A 23,089-nucleotide genomic window follows, 5' to 3' on the forward strand; every position below is an offset into this window, starting at 1 on the left:
ATAGATTCAGTCTCATTAACTAAAACACAACATGTATGCTTTCTTTCTTTTTTTTTTTTTTTTTTTTTTTTTTTTTTTGAGACAAAGGCTCTGTCGCCCTGGGTTCAAGCGATTCTCGTGCTCAGCCTCCTGAGTAGCTAGGATTACAGGCATGTGCCACCACGCCTGGCTAATTTTTGTATTCTTAGTAGAGACAGGGTTTCATCATGTTGGCCAGGCTGGTCTCAAACTCCTGACCTCAGGTGATCCACCTGCCTTGGCCTCCCAAAGTGCTGGGATTATAGGTGTGAGCCATCACACCCAGCTTCTTTTTTTTTAAAAGTTACAATAATTATGAACATTCTACTTAGCATAAATCACCTAAGACTGCTAATTGGAATTACATTTTTTTAAACTATGCAAGGGTTTGTTTTTCTGTTAGCTCATCTAAATGACTAAATGACTCAAATATTTTTGCCTTCTACAGTGGTAAATACTATGTAATTTTTCAAGAGAAAACATCATATATATTGGCAACAAATGAGAGTCTGGGAAACCAGAATGATTTTCCAATGGAGTAATTTTATTTTTTAATAGAAGTTATGATAATTCGAATGTTACATTAGAGAACAAACTCTTGACACAGGAACAAACATTACATACTTGAAAGGTACATGCATTGCCACAGGTATGTCTTAAGCAATAACTCATTAAAGGAGTGCTTTTTGGTATTTATTTTTCATTGTTGATTAGTATTTTAAAAGCTTTTTATGTGCAAAGATGTTAAAATTTTCCTTAAATACCTCTAAAGATCAATATAATTCCACAAGTATTTTCAAACCAATTTGAAATTAAACAATGTGATTCTTACTATTTAATTTTCTTCCTCATCGATTTGGATTTCTCTAAAATTGACTGGGCCTTAGGTAACAGTATTGCCAGGACAGAAAAGAGGAGGAACATGTTGGTGCTGAAGTAGGACAAATGTGGATTCAAGTTTGGCTCTGTGTTTCTTGATCTGGGGGGCCCTAGACACATCTGTCTATCTAAGCCACAATTTCCTCACCTATGAAGTAAGGATAACAGTATTACCCATCTTTATAGGGCTGTACTGATTAAATGAGAGATAGCATGTCTCTCATTTAAAGCCACACAGGGCTTAGCAGAGTGCACACACTCAATATATGTTAGCGATCTTCCAAGGCAGCCCAGATTAGTTTGGTTGTAGCAGAGTCTGGTTCAGTGTATAAACATTGATAAAGCTTTGGTCTTTTAAAATAGGGTTTCAGAATCTCATTTTTCAAAAGAAATTCTTTTCCATCCCAAAACCAAGACAATGACCCAGGATCTTTAAAGAACAATTTTGTTTTATAGTTTTCAGTATATCATGGTGGAGACTGGCATAATCACAGTGTAGATTTCTATGGTTCTTCATAGTATTAGAGTGCTAGCTCCTATATTATATCATGTGATTGTAGCAACAATTCTCTGAGGAAGGTAAAGAAAATAGTGTCTCCAGTTGACCCATTATAAAAACAGATTGACAGTGGTTACTTGAAAAATCTCACGGGATTAGTCACTGATGAAAATAGGACTAGATTCAGTACTTTATCTTAGGCCAGTAATTCCTCCATATACTCGCTCTCCAAATGAACTACAATAATTCTATATGTATGGGAGAGTAAACAGGAATGCATCAAATAAAATTAAATGCCTCTTTGTAGTAGATTCTACAAGAAAGAAAAAATAACTATAGTGTGATATATTAGGATTTTCACAGACATTTATTCAATACACAGAAGTATCTACTAATAAAAGGTACAAATAGGATCAGACTATTTTAATGAGCTTATTTTAAAAAATAATGCTACACTCTTCACCAATATTTCTTCTACTGCAGATAATTTATTGGAAATGAAATCCAAGCATCCATTCAGAAAGTGCTTTTGCAGTAATTTGTGACCAGTTTTAAAGCCAAGTCCACTCTGAACACTTTTATCAAAAGCCTTCTCTAAGGATTGGCACAGCACCTGACCTGGTGGGAGAAATCAAAGCAAGGTTGCAGAGACTCTGCTCTCAATAAGTTTAAAAGCTGACTGGAAAAAGCAAAACAAAAACAAAAAACTTTAAAGTATAGAACTATTAAAAAATTAAGACATAAAAATTTTTAAGTGGATTCCTAAGACGGGGCTAATGATGGCTAGGAAAAAGGAGCAATTTTAAGAAGGGGAATAACTGAAAAAAAAATACAAAAATAATTCTGGCCCAATAAAAGAATGTCCTATTATCTAGAACTTGGAATTAACTGCCAAAAGATAACTAGTTGGAACCCAGAACTTCCAACAATCATTAATGTAATTTAAAAATATTTATGTTGGTAATCTTTTTTGAATCCTGTTCATCACACAAATTAAAATGCAAATAATCTACAAGTAGGTCTTGCTATCCAGAGAGGTTTTTCCAAAGTAAATATTTTTGTATATTATAAATATTTATAAACTGTATTACAAGACTTATATAGATATTAATTTGTTGCAAATTAAAATGGCGAGACTGTTTTTGAGCAAACTTTCTTGTCTACTTGTAAATACTATCCTTGTCAAAGTGGTTTCTGGAGGGAATGTCTCAAACTATATTTCCACAGAGTGCTATAACATTTACAATTGTGAAATGTCACTGTGCCTACAAATACCTTTTAACCGAATCCAAGAACATTTTATTTTCAGTAGCACAAGAGAGTAATAAGTGTTTTCTTTTCAAGCAAGGTACATAACTGACGAGTAATTTGTTTCCCACATTGCAAATTGTAAGAAGTATTCATATGATGTTGTTTGTTTCTGGCTCCATATTTATTGAAAGTATATCCTATATCTTTAATATAATAAAGTCTGTCTCCCCTATCTCAAGGATTTTGGATGCCTGAGAGAGACATGTTTAAAACACACAGTATGATTTTTCAAAATGCACAGCAATGTATTTTGACATGTTAAATGTTAATAACAGATTTTTTATAGAAGTATTCTAATTTTACCACACACCACTTGACCTACTTCTCTTATGTTCACTAGAAACATGATTTTTTTTTCAGCAAGATTTACTTTCTGATTAAAATAGGATATCAAGACACACTGCTTCCTGTGCTATTTCATTTATGTCATATGCTCTGGTTTATAAACTAGCCTGAAATATCTACAAACTTGAAATGTCACTTTCTAAATGTGAAAAAAACTGAAAATTGTATCAGAATCATCAATTGTTAATAAGTATTTTTTTAAATGAGAGACCAAGACATGAGTTTGGAGTGTATTTATGCATAGTCAGTTATGAAGGTGGGATCTAAAAACTCATTCACATTGAGTCATCAAAATGAATTCCATAGTTCACTGTTTAACAAATAGAATAGCAGCAGGTCCCAATGGCTACAATATGTATGCAGTGGCAGGCTCTGAATAGCTGTATTTACTAAGTGATTTGATTCAATATGAAAAGTGAATTGTCAGAAATTATTATCTCTTAAGATGCATTTATTTTCACAAATTATCATGTGAGCATAATAATTACAGAGAGGTCAAATGTCCATTACTAATTCATGTCCTTAAGTATGGTATCTCAAGTGAATTAGCCAGCTTTCACTATCAAAGATTAACAGGATTAGAGGCTGGAAACCTCTAGGGTCCCAAATCAAGGCAGCAGACACAATGAGAAAGCCAACTTTCCTTCCTTTTCACAGAGATAGTAACCTGAGACTTAAGAAATTTAAGGTGAACATTAATATCTAGGTGAGAAGGGCTTTTCAGCACCAGTGAATTCTGAACTGTTTTAGAAACTACGTTTGGAAGATAAGGATCCATTATCTCATAAATCTGAGTACAAATTATTATATTTTTGTAATAGCATAGGAAGTATAAGTAGTAGCTGGCAGTCAAAAAAATTGTAGAAATAAACTAACCATATCTATTAACATTTACACAAAATTAACTCTGACATCTGATCAGAGTTGATAAAATGATCAACTAGCAGAAAACATGGTTCTGCTAGTTGTGCAGTATGTAGGTTAAGACTGGAATTTGAAGTAAAATTTGGAAAAGACACTAAGCACTTCTTTAAAAGGTGTCTAGAGTTTAGAGCTGACCAACATCACGCGCTGACATTTCTAAAGGCCCTTCTCATTACTTTAGGGCTGGACAGTAGACTGCCTGTGTTTCACAAGTACAAGGAAGTTACAGACTTTCTTGAAATGCCTCATTAGACATTTGGCAGTACAGTATTGCCTTCAGAAAGCACAATTTCTGCTTTCTGACTCTTCACATATTTATCCCCTTTTGGTCAGGAAAAGATTTTTTCCTTTAGGTTGTGGGTGCTGTGGAAATTTAGTTTCCTAAACTCTAAAGTTTGGGAAGATTTACTATCTATGAACATGCAAATAATTTAAAATTTAATAGCTACATGTCATTCTGGTTTTTCCTTATTCTGTTTTTAAGAGAGTCTCCTTGCCAAAATATATTATTTCATAAAAATAATGGAAGAGTTCCTCATTATAAAAGCCGTACACCTTTATCACAGAAATTTTGAAAAGCAGAGGAATGATAAAAATGAAAGGGAAAATCTATATTCTCATTGCTAGGGATAACTATTCATGACATTTAGGTATTGGTTACATTTTTACAATTTTCATAGATTACAGACCAAGTCAAATCTGGATGGTCTGGATGAGAATTTCTCATAGTGGGAGCACTCTGGGAGGGCACACACCTTGGGGAGTGTGTGCTATGTATCTCCTGGGTCTTGGACTTGCCCCACTCTGGGATCTGTGGCTTCTCCTTTGATACCTCCTCCCATTTGCTTACCTGGATTTATCGATCCAGATTATTTGGTTATTTCTGGACCTGATTTTTGGCTTATCCAGGGAGGATGTCAGCATGATGATATCAAAACAGACGTGTGCGGGGTGTGGTTTGGATCAGGACATGGGATGAATAAGAATGGGCCTGAGTATTCGAGATTCACAAATGCACCACAGGTATCAATAAATTTGGGGAAGCAGGGTGAGTGATATGGTTTGGCTCTGTGTCCCCACCCAAATCCTATCTTGAATTGTAATCCCCATGTGTTAGGGGAGGGACCTGGTGGGAAGTGATTGGATCATGGGGGTGGATTTTCCCCATGCTGTTCTCATGATAGTGAGAGAGTTCTCATGAGATCTGATGGTTTAAAACCGTGGCACCTCCTCCCTCACTGTCTCTTCTGCCAGCATGTAAGATGTGCCTTGCTCCCCCTTCACCTTCTGTGGCCATGATTGTAAGTTTCCTGAGGCCTCCCCAGCCATGTGGAACTGTGAGTCAATTAAACCTCTTTTCTTTATAAATTACCCAGTCTCAGGTAGTTCTTTATAGCAGTGTGAAAATGGGCTAATAAAACTAGAAACCTGGAGATAGAGGAGGAGCTAATAACGGTTATGTGGAAATCCTGAGTGGTCTCAAAGGAACAGGAGGTCATAGTCAGGGAGTCAGGGAGTACTTGTGAATGTCAAGAAAGACCAGTAACTCCTAGTCATCATACTAATTTCTAATATAACATTCACAGTTTTATGGTGAATTACCTTGTCTGGCAGAGAGGGTTTTCTGTGTTTCTGCTGACAGACAAATAAATATTATTTCAATTTACTTATACAAACTTATCTGGATGGAATTTCCCACATACACTATTTTGAGACACAAACTTTGTCTTCTCAGAAACTCTTTTTTTTTTTTTTTTTTTTTTTTTTGAGATGGGAGTTTTACTCTTGTCGCCCAGGCTGGAATGCAATGGCGCGATCCTGGCTCACTGTAACCTCCGCCTCCTGGGTTTGAGCGATTCTCCTGCCTTAGTCTCCGAGTAGCTGGGATTACAGGCATGCACCACCATACCCAGCTAATTTTCATATTTTTAGTAGAGATGGGGTTTCACCACATTGGCCAGGCTGGTCTTGAACTCCTGACCTCAGCTGATCCACCCACCTCAGCTTCCCAAAATGCTGGGATTACAGGCGTGAGCCACCGTGCCGGGCCCTTCTCAGAAACTCTTAACTGCTCCCTTCTTTTTCTTTTTCTTGGTCTGCACCTGCTCTTCCACTTTCAGAGCGGGACTTAGTAATCCAGAATAGAAGGGGTGCAGAAACCACGCAGTGGTGTGAACTTCAATCTGTAGAAAGCAGGATTCAGGAGAGTTTGGTGGAAATCTTCCTTGCCAACTGTGTGCAGAAGGAGAAGTTTCACATGCAGAACAAACCCACCTGCTGAGTGACCTGCTCTGCCCCTTCCAGACTCATTTTGAAGTCATAGCCAGCACAATATTTCATCGTTTTACAGCTTCCTTTTCCTCATTTATCTTTTTCCCTATTTTTACTGTCCTGGGCTTGTGCTTCCAGATAAAATCAGAATTTTAATCTTTACCTCAGGCTCTTTTCTAGAACAGCGATTCTCAGATTTTAATGTGGATGCAAATCACTCGGGGATATCATAAAATAACATACAGATTCTGTTTCAGGACATCTGGAAGTGGACCTGAGACTCTGCATTTTAACAAGCCCCTAAGTGATGACTCACTGTTGGTTCTTTACATAGCAAAGTTCTCAAAGATGAGAATAAGACAGACCTCATCACCATTACAATGTAAGTTCCTGAAGGGCCAAGACTGTGTGTGTGTGTGTGTGTGTGTGTGTTTGTGTGTGTGTGTGTGTGTATTTAATTTCAAATGACCTGGCTTTATTTTCTTTAAAAAAATTTAAAAAGAATCTTTATGAGTACAAAGTAGGTGTATATATTTATGGGGTACATGAGATATTTTGATATAGAAATACAATGCCTAATAATCACATTAAGGTAAATGAGATATCCATCACCTTGAGCATTTATTCTTTCTTTGTGTTACAAATATCTTATTATACTCTTTATAAGAGTATAATATTATTGTAAACTGTAATCATTTGGTTGTGCTATCGAATACTAGATTGTATTCATTCTATCTAACTACATTTTTGTACCCATTAACCATCCCCACTTCCCCTCCCCCACCCTACTACCCTTCCCAGCCTCTAGTGACCACTCATTATTCTACTCTCTGTCTCCATGAGTTCAACTGTGTTAATTTTTAGCTCCCACAGATATGTAAGAACATGCGAAGTCTGCTTTTCTGTGCCTGGCTTATTTCACTTAATGTCCTCCAGCTCCATCCATGTTGTTGCAGATGAAAGGATCTCATTCTTTTCTACGACTGATTAGTACTCCATTGTGCATTGTGTATATGTACCACATTTTCTTATCCATTAATCTGTCAGTGGACACTTAGGTTGCTTACAAATCTTGGCTATTGTGAACAGTGGTGCCATAAACATGGGAGCACAGGAAACTCCTCCATAGAGTGATGTCCTTTCTTTTGGTTTTATACCTAGCAGTGGGATTGTTGAATCACATGGTAGCTCTATTTTTAGTTTTTTGAGAAATCTACAAACTTTCCTCCATAGTAGCTGTACTAATGCACATTCCCACCAACAGTGTACAAAGGGTCGCTTCTCTCCATATCCTTGCCAGCATTTGTTCTTGCCTGTCTTTTGAATAAAAGCCATTTTAACTGGAGATGATATTTCACTGCAGTTTTGATTTGCAGTTCTTTGATGATCAATGATGTTGAGCACAATTTCATATACTTGTGTGCCATTTGTATGTCTTCCTTTGAGAAATGTCTATTCAGATCTTTTGCTCATTTTTAATCAGAATTTTTCTATGGAGTTGATTGAGTTCCATATATATTCTGGTTATTAATCCCATGTCAGATGGATACTTCGCAAATATTTTCTTCCATTTTGTGGGTCATCTCTTCACTTTGTTGATTGTTTGCTTTGCTGTACAGAAGCTTTTTAACTTGATACGATCTCATTTGTTCATTTTTGCTTTGGTTGCCTGTGCTTGTTGGCTATTACTCAAGAAATCTTTGCCTAATCCAATGTCTTGGATAGTTTCCCCTGTGTTTTATTTTACTAGTTTCATAGGTTAAGGTCATAGTCTTTAATTCATTTTGATTTTATTTTTGTATATGGCAAGAGATGGGGTCTAGTTTCATTCTTCTGCATATGTATATTCAATTTTCTCAGCACAATTTATTGAAGAGATTATTCTTTCCCCAATCTATGTTCTTTGCATTTTTGTCAAAAATGAGTTCCCTACAGACTTACGGATTTGTTTCTAGGATCTCTATTCTGTTCCATTGGTCTATGTGTCTATTTTTATGCCAGTATCTTGTTGTTTTGGTTACTATAGATCTGTAATATAATTTGAAGTTAGATACTGTGATTTCTCTAGTTTTGCTCCTTTTGCTCAGGATATCATTGGCTAATCTGGGTCTTTTGTGATTCATTTAAATTTTAGGATAGTTTTTCTATTTCTGCAAAAAATATCATTGATATTTTGCTGGGGATTGCATTGACTCTGTAGATTGCTTTGGGTAGTATGGCCATCTTAACAATATGATTATTCCAATCCATGAACATGAAATATCTTTCCATGTGTGTATTTGTGTGTCTACTCTTCAATGTTGTATAGTTTTCATTGTAGAGATCTTTCACTTCCTTGGTTAATTCCTAGGTATTTAATTTGTAGCCACTGTAAATGAGATTATTTTCTTGATTTCGTTTTTAGATTGATCTCTGTTGGCATATAAAAGTGCTACTGATTTTTGTATGTTGATTTTGTATCCTGCAACTTTATTGAATTGGTTTATCAGTTGTAGTAGTTTTTTGGTGGACTCTTTAGGATTTTCCAACTATAAGATCATATCATCTGTAAACAAGGATAATTTGACTTCTTCCTTTCCAATTTAGATGCTCTTTCTTTTATTCTCTTGTCTGATTGCTCTATCTAGGACTTCCAGTACTATGTTGAATAACAGTGGTAAAACTAAGCATCCTTTTCATGTTCCATATTTTAGAGAAAAGGATTTCAGTTTTTCCCCATTCATTTTGATACTAGCTGTGGGAGCTGTGGGTCATATATGGCTTTTATTGTGTTGAAGTATACTCCTTTCATACCCAGTTTTTTGAAGGTTTCTATCATGAAGAGATGTTGAATGTTATCAAATGCTTTTTCAGCATCAGTTGACATGATCATATGGTTTTTGTCATTCATTCTCTTGATATATCACATTGATTGATTTGCATATGTTAAACCATCCTTGAATCCCTGGGATAAACCCCACTTGGTCATCATGGATAATCTTTATCATTTCTCATTGAATTCAGTTTGCTGACATTTTGTTGAGGATTTCTGCATCCATGTTTATCAGGAATATTGGCCGATAGTTCTCTGTTATTGATGTGTCTTTGACTGGTTTTAGTATCAGGGTAATACTGGCCTCATGGAATGAGTTTGGAAGTATTTCCTCCTCCTATTTGTTTGAATAGTTTGAATAGGATTGGTATTAGTTCTTCTTTAAATGTTTAGTAAAATTCATCATTTGTCTCAGGCTTTCCTTTGCTGGGAGACTTTATTATGGCTTTGATCTCATTACTTGTTATTGGTCTGTTCAGGTTTTGAATTTCCTCATGGTTCAATCTTGGTAGGCTGTATGTGTCTAGGAATTTATTGATTTATTCTAGGTTTTCCAATTTATTGGCATATAGTTGCTGATAGTAGCCTCTTAATGATCCTTTGAATTTCTGTGGTATCGATTGTAATGTCTCCTTTTCCACCTCTAATTTTATTTATTTGGGTCTCCTCCTCCTTCCCTTTCTCTCCCTTCTTATTCTCCCCCTTCTCCCCTTCCACCTCCTACTCCTTCTCCTCTTCTTGTTCTTTTGTTTAGTCTGGTGAGAGATTCTGGTAAATTCTGCAGTATTTCAATTGCATTTTTTAATTCCAGAATTTCTGATTCTTAATTATTTTAATTTATTTGTTAAATTTACCTCCTAGGATTCTGATTCCTTTTCAGTGTTATCTTAAATTTCATTGAGTTTCTTCAAAACTGCTATTTTTAGTTCTCTGTCTGAAAGGTCACATATCTCCATCTATCCAGGATTGGTCCTTGATGCCTTATTTAGTTTGTTTGGTGAGGTCATGTTTTCCTGGATGGCCTTGATGCTTGTGGGTGTTTGCCCATGTCTGGCATTTAAGAGCTAAGTATTTATTGCAGTCCTCACAGTCTGAGTTTGTTTGTATGCATCCTTCTTGGAGAGGCTTTCCAAGTATTTGAAGAACTTGGGTGTTTTCATCTAAGTTTTTGGTCTCTGCAGCCTGTCTGAATTAGGGGGCACTCCAAGCCCAGTAATGCTGTAGCTCTTGCAGACTTGTAGGGGCACTGTCTTGGTGGTCTTGGATAAGATGTAAAAGAATTCTCTGGATTATCAGGCAGATACTCTTGTTCTCTTCCCTTACTTTCTCACAAACTAATGGAGTCTCTCCCTCTCTGTGCTGAGCTATCTGGTGCTGGGGGATGGGTGACACAAGCACCACCACTGGGACTGCACTGTGTCAGACCTGAAGCCAGCATGGTGCTGGGTCTTGCGGAAGGCCTGCAGTAACCACTGCCTGGCTATCACCTATGTTTGCTCAATGCCCTGGGGCTCTAAAATCAGCCCCAGGTGGGCTGGCAGCAAAGCCAGCCAGGCTTATGTCCTTCCCTTCAAAGTAGTGAGTTCTCTGCAGCCCTGGGAAGGTCTAGAGATGCCATCCAGGAGCCAGGATCTGAGTCAGAAACCTTAGGAATCTACTTGGTGTTCTATTCTATGAGGCTGAGCTGAAAGCCAAGCCACAAGAAAAAAATCTTTCCCATTCTTCCTTTCCCTTTGCATAAGCAGAAGAGTCTCTCCCCGTAGCCACCACTGTCCTAGATCCACAACAAGTATCGGCTGGCTACTGCCAATATTCACTCAAATCTCAAGAGCTCTTCAGTGATCTCATGGTGAATGCAGCCAAGCCTGGGACTCTCCCTTCTGGGCAATGGGCTCCCCTCTGGCCCAGGGAAGGTCCAGAAATGCTTTTCCAGAGGCAAACCCTGGAACTGAGGACCCAAGAGCCCGCTTGGTATTCTACCAACTGTGGCCGAGCTGGTACCTAAGTTCTAAGACAAAGTCTCCTTTACTCTTCCCTCTCCTTTTCTCAAGCAGGAGTGTCTCTCTATAGCAACCACCGCTGGGAATGTAATAGATCACACCTGAAGCCAGCACATCTTTGAGTCTCACCCAAGGCCCATCTCTGAGTCTCACCCAAGGCCCACGGTAAGTACTACCTGGGTCACTGCTGATTATTCAGGGCCCAAGGGCTCTTTAGTCAGCAGGTGATGCATCCTGACAGGTCTGGGTCCTTTCCTTCAAGGCAGTAGGTTCCCCTTCTGAACCAGGGTGTGTCTAGAAATGTCATCCAGAAGCTAAGGACTAGAATGGGGCCTTAGGACTCTGCTTGGTGCCCTATCCTACTGTGGTGGAGTTGGTGTCCAAGTTGCAAAAGAAAGTCCTCTTTACTCTTCCTTCTTCTCTCAAGTGGAGGAAAGGAGTGTCTCCAAAACTGCAAACTGCACTGTCTGTGATTGGGGGAGGGGTAGTGCAAGCACTTCCTTGGCCAACCCAGCTCATTCCTCACTAGCACCAGGACTTGCCCAAGAATTGCATTCTTGGTGACCTAGACTGCCTTTTAAGTTAATATAGAACCCCAGAACACTTTATTCTGTGGTGGCAAGGCTTGCCAGAACTCAGCTTCTGACTGCTGAGATATGTGATTGCCCTCTGGCTAGGGCTGGTCTAAATGCTCCCTCCTTGGGCGCCAGCTGAGTTCTGCCTGGTGTTGTTTTCTGTTGTGACAGGGCAGCACTGAGTTCCAATGCAAAGTCCTATATCACTATGGTCTCCCTCCCGAAAATGCACAGATTCTCTTTCTGTGACACATGGCTGCTGCTGAGGGATGGAGGAGGGGGGGTGCTGGCTACTCAAGATTATCTTTCCTACCCTCTTCAGTGCCTCTTTCAGTGATATGAAGTTAAAATCAGGAGCTGTGATCACTCCCCGGATTTTTTGCTTTTACGAAGGTGTTTTTTGTGTGAATAGTTGTTCAACTTGGTGTTCCTGTGGGGATAACAACTGATGAGGGCTTCTAGTCGGCCACCTTGCTCCACTTCTGTATTTTTTTTTCTCACTGTTCTATCCCCTGAATCTATAATAATGCTTGGAATGTAGGAAGTGCTCTATAGATATTTGTTGACTGAATCATAAATGAATGAATTTTCCTAGATGACTTTTAGCAGTTTGTAGTCATAATGAACATTTCTAATTTTAACATTTAAACTTCTAGGGTAAATTATATTGTCTGAAAGGGGTTTTCTGTTTTTCTGCTGATTGACAAGTAAATGTCAAATGCCAAATATAGCTATACATTTGTATTACTCCAGTATCAAGGAGGTAAAGCCAAAAGCCAATAAAATGGTAGAGTTACATTTAGAATTTGGTTGCTGGTATGAAAGCACAGATCGACAGTACTGAGGTATCTAGTTCATGAACACTTCTGCTGGATTTCCAAAGGTCAACCCTACTCTTAAAAGCTTGGTCTTCTGTCAGGGGCTAGAGAGCAAAGAGAAGTGTGAAGTATGCTTAAGATCCATTATATCGGTAGCATCTCATATTTACATACCCAGCACTTCATTTTTCATATAATACCTTTTATTATAGAGGGTAAATGGCAGTTTTCTGCTGAATTTTAAAATAGTGCATCATGTATAATTCATAAAAACTGCCAGTAGCATCAACATCCTCCTCTGTTATTTGTCCTACTTAAGAAATGTCACATATTAGACTTCTGTGATAGGCGTTATGCCTGCTATTGGGTGCAACTGACCTTGTCCTCCTGTCCCTTCCATCACTACCAACAATCATCTGGACATTTAAGATTTTTTAGCTAACAACATCAGCAGCTATCCTTTTCTTGTTACACTTTTACTGCTGTCATAGAGACATGGAAGCAGCTGAATAGTTTTCACATATGGAGTTCCTGAGGAAGGGATGATATTAATCATGCTAGTATATGTCACTAAATTTGTTTCTAAATGATGGCATCAAGGTCAGGATCTTGTACTTGAATCTTAAGGGATTTCCAAAGACCATAAGAAGAGTTTCTACCAGGAACTCTCATTTGGAAGTATTCTGTATTATATAGTGTTTCTTAAAGTGTGGTCCTTTTACCAGCAGGAGAAGCAATATCCCAGAACTTGTTAAAAATGCATGTTATTGGGCTCCATCCCAGACCTAACAAATCAGAAACTCTGTAGTCCATGTTTTAACAAGTCCTTTAGGTAATCCTGATGCAGACTAATGTTTGAAAACTACTTCTGTATTAGGTATTTTCCTGGTTCTAAAATAAAATAGCTTTAATGAGAAAAATCAAGGTGCTCTAGAATCTAGAGATAAACTAAATACAGGATATTCTGCAAGAAATTTTTGAAAATCTAAGTTACAGAACAGTGTTTTTAGAACTGGGCTTGTAAGTTATAGAACAGTGTTTTTAGCACTGGGCTTGAACTATGGCTCTATAGAAGAGGTACTTATTGAAAATACACAAGCCTTGACCTTACCCAGACCTAGGGAATCAGAGTGTCTGGGCTGGAGTCCTGCCAAAGGGCACCCTAGATGGTTCTGAGGCACCAAGTATAAAAATAAAGTACAGCATGTGTTAGTTACCATCAGTAATCTCTGGGTGATGGGACCAAGAATGATCTTTATTTTATAAACAGTTTTTAATTTTCCGAGTTAGATGCAATGATCGTATACTCATTTTATAATCAGAAAACAATGATAAGACAATTATTTTAAAAGGATGATAGCATATAGAATAGTATTTAATCATCTTGGAGATCTGATAAATTGAGGAGTCTATATGTGAAGAACTCAGATCCTGGAGTAGGATTGCCTGGTTCAGATCCTAGAGGCTTACATATTAGCTGTGTAACTTTCCTTCTAAGAACCTCAGTTTCCTTGTCTCTTAAGCAGAGATAGTAATAATAGTGTTTATTTCATAGGGCTAATGTGGGAATCAAATGAGAGTACTTAGTACAATGCTTGGCACATAATGAGAACTCAAAATGTTAGTTACTAGTAATACAAGGATATCTATATGTTATGGTTCTTTATGACAGTATGTTTTATAGCTAGTCTTACTCTCCTTCTCTCTTTGAGACAGAGTCTTTCTTGCTCCGTCACCCAGGCTGGAGTGCAGCGGCACAATCTTGGCTCACTGCAACCTCCACCTCCCAGGTTCAAACGATTCTCCTGCCTCAGCCTCCTGAGTAGCTGAGACTACAGGCGTATGTCACCACACCCGGCTAATTTTTTGTATTTTTAGTAGAGATGGGGCTTTCTGTAAAAGACATATTAATCAATGAATCAATTAGGTTTGTTTTTTTCAGACAGTGTTTCACTCTGTCACCCAGGCTGGAGTGCAGTGGTGCGATCATAGCTCCCTGCAACCTTGAACTCCTGGGATCAATCTTCTCACCTCAGCCTCCTGAGTAGCTGGTACCACAGTTGCATGCTGCCAGGCCTGGCTAACTTTTTTATTTTTTGGAAAGACAGCGTCTCACTATGTTGCCCAGGCTCATCTTGAACTCCTGGGCCCAAGAAATCCTCCAGCCTTAGCCTCCCAAAATGCTGGGATTATAGGTGTGAGCCACCACACCTGGCCCAATCAATCAGTTTTTATTGTAATTAGACTCCCACTCCTCTCATCTGCCTCTTATTCCTTGCTGTGACTCTCACTACACTCTCCCTCCTCTTTACAAAAAGCTGCATCTCAGTTCTCCTTACATTTAGTGACCACAGCCTTCATATTTCCACTTGTCCCCCTTTTAGCGTGGTGTCTGTTACCTTTGCCATTTTTATTGGATCCCCAAAGTTGCAACTACCAATTTTCTCTTGGCATTTAATAAACAGCTGCTAAATTCTCTTAAAGTTCAGCATCAACAGCTGTATGTTTGTCTTGGATATAATTAATGATTCAGTTTCTGAAGCTCTGTCAAATAGAAGACTTCTGAGTCTCGGGTTAATAATTGATTTAAAAAATATTCTTTCTGGGTTTGTAAATCCAAGGCAGGGACTGATGCTGCACCTGATGCACCCCAGCTGGGTGCTCTTGCAGTTGCTGTTTTTAGGTCTGGAGCACAGCTACACTTTTCTTTTTCGAAGGGAGAACAGTGTGTGTTGAAAGCCTAGTACCACCTGATTGGGTTCTTTTTATTTCTCCTAGATTTAATCAGAAAATTGTAAAGCATTGAGAAAAGGAGCTTGGAAGAAAAATGCATCAACTTTCTATTTTCTGGAGTACTTTTATATTGAAAAAAGCTTTAAGGCAGTGTTTTTCAGATTTTAGTGTGCATGAGAATCACCTGGAAGGCTTATTAAAACACAGATTGGTAGGTTCCACTTCAGAGTTTATGCTTCTGTACGCCTAGTAGGAGGCCTGAAAACTGGCCTTTCTTACAAGTTCTCATGTGGTACTGATGCTGCTAGTTCAGGGACCTCAATTTGATAACTATTCTTTAAAAAATGTAGATTCAGGGGGTACATGTGCTTGTTTGTTACATGAGTATTACCTGCATACTGGTGGGGGTTGGGCTTCTAGTATACCCATTATCCAAATATTGGACATTATACCAAGGAGGTAATTTTCAACCCTTCTAGAGAGAACTACTCTTAAAGAATGTACCCATAAGAATCTTGAGAACTTGATCCCCCTAAATAGGGAGGAAAATTAGCATTAGCTATGCTAGGAGCCTTCTAATCACACGTTTCTCCTGTGCTCACTCTCTCTTCTTCTTCCTGATTATTATTACTCACGTCTGCCAATTGTAGCCTGAGAAAGAGGGAACAAAAGAAACATGTGATTAGAAAGCTCCTAGTTTAGCATTAATAATACTAATTTTTCCTCCCCATTTCAGGGACCAAGAAAGTGATTACTCTGATACTCATTAAATTCCCAAGACTTATCAAGGAAGAATAAAAAACATTTTATCCCTTACCTTAGAGAGATTATCAGTTTACTAATGATTATAATTTTAGTAGCAAAGTCTAAAATTGAGCTCTACTATTGCCAACCTCTGTATTCTTGCCTACTTATTTCTCAGCCCTACATACCTTTTCATGGTCAATATCTATGGTTCATTTCCACTATAAGCTTTTGCACTTGCAGTCCCCCAGCCTTAAATGTCACTGTTTCCTGTTTATTCATGTTCATAACTCCTTTCAGAACAGTTTCCTAAGATTCAATTTCCTCCAAAATGTCTAGAAACTTTGACTGCTACAAATAATTCACCTGTTTTGCTTTCTAGTTCATAGTTCCTTATCTCATTTTCTCCTATTTTCTGGTATCTTCTGGTTGATTTGTCTTATTTTTCATTTTGCCATCTTCCTGTAACCATAGCACTCCTATCTAAAACCAGGAGGTTATGGAGAGAATCAAAGGTAATGATAGCATCTCCTGTCACTGCCTGAACTTCTTGGTACATGATGCATGGAGCAGGGGCAGCCAGGTTATCCCTGCATAGGAGAACAAGAGGAATCAGGAAAGCACTAAACTTTGCTTTGCTTGCCTCTAAGTTAAAACTTCCATGTTCCTGCCGCCAGTAGTGACAAGGTACCTCAAAAGTTCTTGGCTTCAGCAGCCCCCAGATCCTAAGCTTAAACTGCTCCTTCTTCTCTTCTACTTACAATAGACACAGTTACTATGGTTAGGAAGGTAGCACAGACAGAAGTGTAGTGGCTTTTGTTTTGCTTCAATTTTTGCTTCAGTGTTCAGAGAATATAATGCAGTTACTATGAAACAACACCTGGCCTGTTTACTAACAAAAAATTATAAAACATGATTTAAAAAAAGAATTAAATGACTCAGCTCCAGGACAAAACTCAACAACTAATTATCACTTCAAACTCATAATTACCACAAAAATTTGAACATGGAATAGATGCCAAATGATTCAGGCCAGACAGGTTAGATTCCTCTGCTGTGTTGATGAACACTTCAGGTGCATGAAAACATTGCATTGCTGTGAATATTGAAAACACAGCAAGGGTCTCCATGAAGCTGATAATAGCCAATACACTTATGAACTTAAGTCTTCCAAGAGAAATATACATATACAGCCTTTGTTTTATTAAAATAACTGATTCTCTCAGATTAACAGTTTTCACATTTTTATTACCTTCTTTACTGAGTCTTTTTTAACTTTCGAATTCAACATGTACACCCAACAGCTTAGGCCAAAGCTGGGTAACCAAGCCCTGCCTGATTCCTGTCCTGTTCCCCCATCCAGCCAAAAACTTCTGTGAGGATCTCAAAGCACCTCCTGCAAAACCTCTAGGGTTCCACAGAGCAGAGCTGAAAAAGAAACAGTAATACTTTTTATCACTACAGCTTATTGATTTATAGCAAAAGTAATCACTCTAAATATTAAGACACTAGAATCCTATATTTCTCCCTATGCAGTCACTCAAAAGGTAGATTTTCTTATGGGGAACGAGGCACATTCTTACTATAGTCCAACTTGTGAACAGATAACTGTCATTTCTAAACATTTACACCTAGTTCTCCGAAGACCATTATTTCCAAACTAGGTAGTATATGTATAAATACATAGAAAATAAATAAAAGTCACATTAACCATAAAAATTACTGTTTAAGCATTCATCCAACACAATGTGAGTAATGCGGCATAATAAAAAGAGAAAGCCAGAAGGATATAGGACGAAATTCTATCATTTACTAGCTATGTGACCTTAGCAAGTTTCTCAACCTCTCTGAATGTCAATTTCTGACTTTCATTGTTAATATATTTCAGAGTAACTATGTGGTTTAAATATTGACAGAGTCACAGACCTTTCTCCTTTTGCCTAAACCTGATGACAAGGCTAGCCACAGACCCTTCTCATTTTGCCCCTAGTCAACTTCCTGTTCTTTGTCTCTTGAGTGATTAGCTAAGATTATGATTGCTTTTCCCCCAGAAACTAGCTAGACACAGAGATAAACCTTTCCTGTTCATCTAGCTGATTGAGGCTTCCCCTGATTGCAAAATCCCTACGTTACAAGTAGATCCTCTCACTTGTAACTTGTTGACTCCTGTCTATAAAAGTCTAATGCAACACCACTCTGCAGTGATACTCTAATCTTCGGATATGGGGCACTCTCCTTATTGTGATATCCCGAAAAAGATGAACTTTTCTGGTTTTAGTCTTTGACAATATCATATATGAAAATGTGCCTGACATACATTTAGTCATTGGTAATTATAAACTTTTATTACAGACCTTCTATAAACAGTGTGCTGAGAATAACCTATGGAGGCCACAAAGATGAGAAAAATGCGTTCTCTAAATTGGCATCTTCTGAATCTAGTATCAGTTCCATATATTTAGGACTTTAAAATCTTATTTTTGCTAAGTTTTCCTAACTCCTATGACAATAAGCTAATTTTGGCAGATCAGTAAAGAATATGAATTAATTTACAAACTACTTTAATGTGAGTCTTACAGTCATATATTCACAAAAAACTATAAAGTTCAGCTTCAATATGCATACCAATTATTTAAGACTTTGTTGAGATGGCTTTGTATTCCTGAGGCCTTCTCTAATTTTTGCATTCAGAAATAATCTCTATTCTCTGTGCTTCAGTTTGCATTTTCTTTGTACTTTTTTTAAAAAGCATCTTTCACATTATGCTCTGCACTAGTCTTAGTTGTATACATGTCTGATGTTTTCCCTAGATTTCAAGTTGTTTGAGGACTAGATACTGTCCTTTATTTTCTCTGGCACAGTGTCTTAGGCAAAGGAGATAGTATGTTTGCTGAATTGAAAGTCTATAATACTACTTGATGTCTTGGATCATACTAACCAGGTGGTATGCATATAAATACTTCATAATATATCAGGGTCTACACTGAGAAGACCAAGAAATTATGAAAGGATAACCAAGAATGGGGTAGAAAAAAAGGGGAGGGGGAAAAAGATAACTATGCAATTGAGGAAATCTAGCAAGTTAAAATAGCACAGGAAACAAAGGCATACTGGATAATTTTAAAATAGAGAACTAATCTTCCAACCTTGAATATCTTTAGTACACAAAGGTATAAGAAAGATAGGCTATAGTCTAGGACTTTAGAAATTTTACATACCTTGAAAAATCAGAATCAAGAAGTGGTAATAATGTTAAGGTTGTGACACACAATGTTCCTTTTAACAGCAGGTCACCAGTGGAAAGCTAATAAATGTTAACAACAAAGTATTTGGGAAGAGGGAGCCCTGATTTGTAGCACTGCCAATGTCTATAGTGTAAATTATTCCCATCATGGCTGATTTTAAACGATCAACATGTCACTTAACGTAAGTTTGCAAAGAAATGCATGCAATTGGTTCCCCCAAGCCAGTGAGAGCTGGTTTCATCACACCCCTATAGGTTCCCTTTCTCCCTACCTTCCTTTACTTCCTCCCTGTTACAGCAGGTCTAGGTGAGAGGGCACATAAGAAACAAGATTTCACCTGGAATTCTGCTCCTCAGTGGCCCCTTTGGGATTATGTTTTGGGGACAGTGAATCACCTCCATGTCACACCTTTGATCACATTTTTCAGTGCAACCTGAAAATCCAAGAATCACTTTGGAAACAAAATGAAAATCCACTATCTTCTTTTAGGCCACTGATGGAAATGGTAGAAAGACTTGCTTCATGTTAAATGTTACCTTCAATTTGACAACATGATGAGAGTTTAGCATCTCTGAATCTTGCAAAAACTACAAAATTATACAAGGGAAACACTGAAGTCACCAATTTACCAGGATTTTTGTCTCTTCCACTGTATACTAAGCTGTAACTTTTTAGTTACAAGTTACAGCTCCTCAGCCTGGCCACCATTTGCTTATCAAAAATCTATTTGCTTGTTTTCCCTTAACACAAAATATACTCAAATAAAAAGAAAAAATTAGCATGGCTCTGAGCCCTTATGCAAATTAGTAAGGCTCAAAGGCCTATGGCTAGAAATGAATCAGATCTCAAGACGTGCAACTATTAATAAAAATGTAGTATAACAGCCCAGTCCCAGAACTCATTAAGGGTCATCACTCTCAGATGTATCATCACCCTGACATCTTTTAGCCTAGCTTGGGCTGGTATAAACAGTAAGCCCATGGAGTTTCCTGGATTTATCTTCAAGGATAATGCAGAAAAAATCTGGCTTTGTGCAGCACATATTCTGTCTGTGGTATTTAATGACACTGGAAAATCCCTAAGAAAAATCTTCCTGGAATAACTCAGAGAGGTACCAAAGTTAAAAATAAACCTTATTTTCTAAGTTTAGGCTAGAATGGCTTGAGAGGGCATCTTCCCAGGAAGGGTTATAGAAGTTACTTAGGTTCCAGCTATGTATTTTAGAATCTTATAGCAGTTATTTACTCTGCATTTCCAGAACACTGTGTTATTTTAAGCCACACATATGAGAATAAAAATTTTTAATCACAACTAGTTTGATAATCTTTCCATGTCCCCACTTGTACAACTGTGACATTGGAGTGTGGTCTGGCATGAATTTCTATAACTGGCGTTGTCAACTTAGAGGAGACAGAAAGGAGCTTTGCCTGTACTCTGAAAGAGCAGCAGCTGTAGAGAGGACAGTGTTGGCTGGCAGGGTGCCTAGCGAAGGGAGGGACATGCCTACACCACTGGCACCTGTGAGGGCCAGTTCATGCACTACCATCATTATCGAGGTTTCCCTGAAAGCCTTCAGAGGGCACACATGAGCTAAAATCTCACACATTTAGATGCATTTTCAATTATGCCACTTAAAATATAAGCACCAACAACAGAATAAATTTAATGTCAAAACTGAAAATGTTGGCACTTGGCACTAAGAAGTTGTGATGCACTTGAGGCTTAACTGGATCTTCAAACTGGCAATGGCTTGAGGCATGTTTGGATTGCATTATTTAAACTAGAACAGAAAATCAAGATTCACTGGATTGATTTTTTCTAGGATGTCCGGAAAATTTAGCTCCAAAAATCAATCAAGAACTCAAGAGTAAATGAAAGCTTGAGAGGAAATTCTAGTGGAAATTTGTCGTTTTTTTTTAACCTGGATTCCCAGAATTTAAACCTATGTCTCTCTAGGAATTCTGCACCTTCATGAGTTTTGAGAGAAGACAAACTCCACTTCTCACTATGAGAGCACAAATGGCTAAACTCTCACTTTCTCAGTGATCCTTGAGGCTAAGATGTGAGTACGTGACTTAGACTCAGCTGATCAGACATATTTTATCCCCCTTCCCTGATCCTCCACCCTGTGAACCCTGAACTAGTGATATCAAGAGGCAGGAACAGGGAAGATGCCATTTTGAAGACGGCACAGTAGCAGCAGATGCATCCTCTCTTCAGGAAAGGGGCAGGGGCAGGAATGTAGTCCAGCGGTGGGGTGCAACTGTGGTAGGCAGTACTTAGTGGCACTAGCAGCCCTGCTCTTACCAGATGGGTTTCATGGCATGAATCCAGGCTCTGGTTCTACTTCCCTGCTTACCTTTGCTTTCTCCAATGTCCTGAACCTGGTTCTGCAGGCTTCTGGTGTTTCCATGAGCTCCCCAAGGCCTTTTCAACAAATTTCTTTTCCGCTGCAAACAGCCAGTAAGTTTCTTGGCTAACAACTAAACCTTCTGATTTTACAAATAAATTATAGCCAAACATTTTCTTTTTCAAAAGAGTTGTTAGACTTAAAAAAGTTAGAGAATATCTTATGTTTCCTTCTAAAGGGGCTTTCATCTGCAACCATATTTTTAAAAAAGTGGCAGCCTGGTAGTTGTTTCTATGCTTTCCTGAAGATCACCTCTCCTTAGGTTCACTAGAACCAGCCCACGGACAACTCATTTAATCATCTCTTCCTTTCTCTCCCACCTCTCATTTTTAAGAGCCTACTTGCACTTCAAGTAAATTAGCAGTAACATTTACCAGGTTTTTCCTATATATACACCTTTATCTATTTTCTCTAGGTATTTGCTATCTTTCCACTGCCCCAAGTCCAACACCCTGTACCCCATCAGCTGTGCTTAATCCCTGGCTTCTTATAGTGATTCTTCCCAGAACGGTCTGGAACTCCCCACCATCACCCGCATTTTGTGGCTTATCTTTACTAGGATGTTCTTTACTACGAACTTTCAAGGTGTAGAAGTGATTCTTCTACCTCTGTACAAAGTAGACATTTCACAAATACCTGACCATTCTAATATTTCTGTTTGGTGCTCCAAATACTAGGTCTTCTGTCTTTCTAGTTTACTGCTAACTCAATTGTGGATTGTTGTAGGAAAACTAATAGGACCTCCTCACATACATGAAGCAAGAATAGTACTACTAGAGTCAGCAAAAGCTGGGGATTAGCAGTAATCTAGAGAAGAGATAAAGCAAAGTATGAGTAAAAAATTATTCCCATGTGCTTTGAAACTGCTCTGAAATGATACTGTGGATTCAAGCCTTCAAAACATTTGTTGCAGAATGGCTCATCTTTGTGTGGAGGCAGAATTGCTCATCCCATCAGTCAGATAGGTAAGTTGGTAAACTTGCTAATTTCTACCAAAGGATATTGACCCGAACCCCTAGTCATGATTTTTTCTAAAGCAGATGAATTTGCTTTCAACCAACAATCATAAATGCCTATCATCTAGGCCTTTGCTAGGGAATGTAATCTTATACTCTCTACCATCCAGTTCCGTTAAATTCTGGTTGTGATAGGTGGTATCTGGGGAGAATTGTTTGAACAATTTCTTCTAAATGTTCTAAGTGATATCGTTAGAATAGGCAAAAGATTCTATAATGGACCATAATTTCCTGTCTTCTTATAGATTGCTGGATTTTATCACAGTCTTCAGCATTTACAGAGGAGCAGAAGAAACCGAGAAATAAAATCCATTACCTGGAGTGGTGATGTAGATATTTTCTAGTCCAGACTCACTGTCTCCTCCATAAAACTTCATTTGAGAAATGATTTTTGGCCATGTATACAATGAAAATCTTTGTTTTCCCTGAGAGTGTCTCTCTTTTTCTTTAATAAGAATTCATGTAACTGATATATAGTCCTTTTCACTT

The 23,089-nt window shown here is 38.0% G+C and overlaps 1 protein-coding gene and 1 long non-coding RNA gene across 8 annotated transcripts in view; one reads left to right on the forward strand and one right to left on the reverse strand.

Annotated features, from left to right (window-relative positions):
• The window catches only part of LOC129058055 (uncharacterized), a 29,049-nt gene extending 6,020 nt beyond the window's left edge, over nt 1–23,029 (forward strand). For both annotated transcript variants that reach the window (XR_008522881.1, XR_008522882.1), the window contains 5 exons: nt 6,505–6,629; nt 11,114–11,224; nt 21,131–21,236; nt 22,498–22,549; nt 22,846–23,029. This is a non-coding gene — a long non-coding RNA (uncharacterized LOC129058055). The remainder of the gene's footprint in view (nt 1–6,504; nt 6,630–11,113; nt 11,225–21,130; nt 21,237–22,497; nt 22,550–22,845) is intronic.
• ZNF385B (zinc finger protein 385B) overlaps nt 1–23,089 on the reverse strand; it is a 420,524-nt gene that overhangs the window by 164,000 nt on the left and 233,435 nt on the right. The window lies entirely within an intron of this gene.

Source organism: Pongo abelii, chromosome 11, assembly GCF_028885655.2.
Source record: "Pongo abelii isolate AG06213 chromosome 11, NHGRI_mPonAbe1-v2.0_pri, whole genome shotgun sequence".
NCBI lineage: Eukaryota > Metazoa > Chordata > Mammalia > Primates > Hominidae > Pongo > Pongo abelii.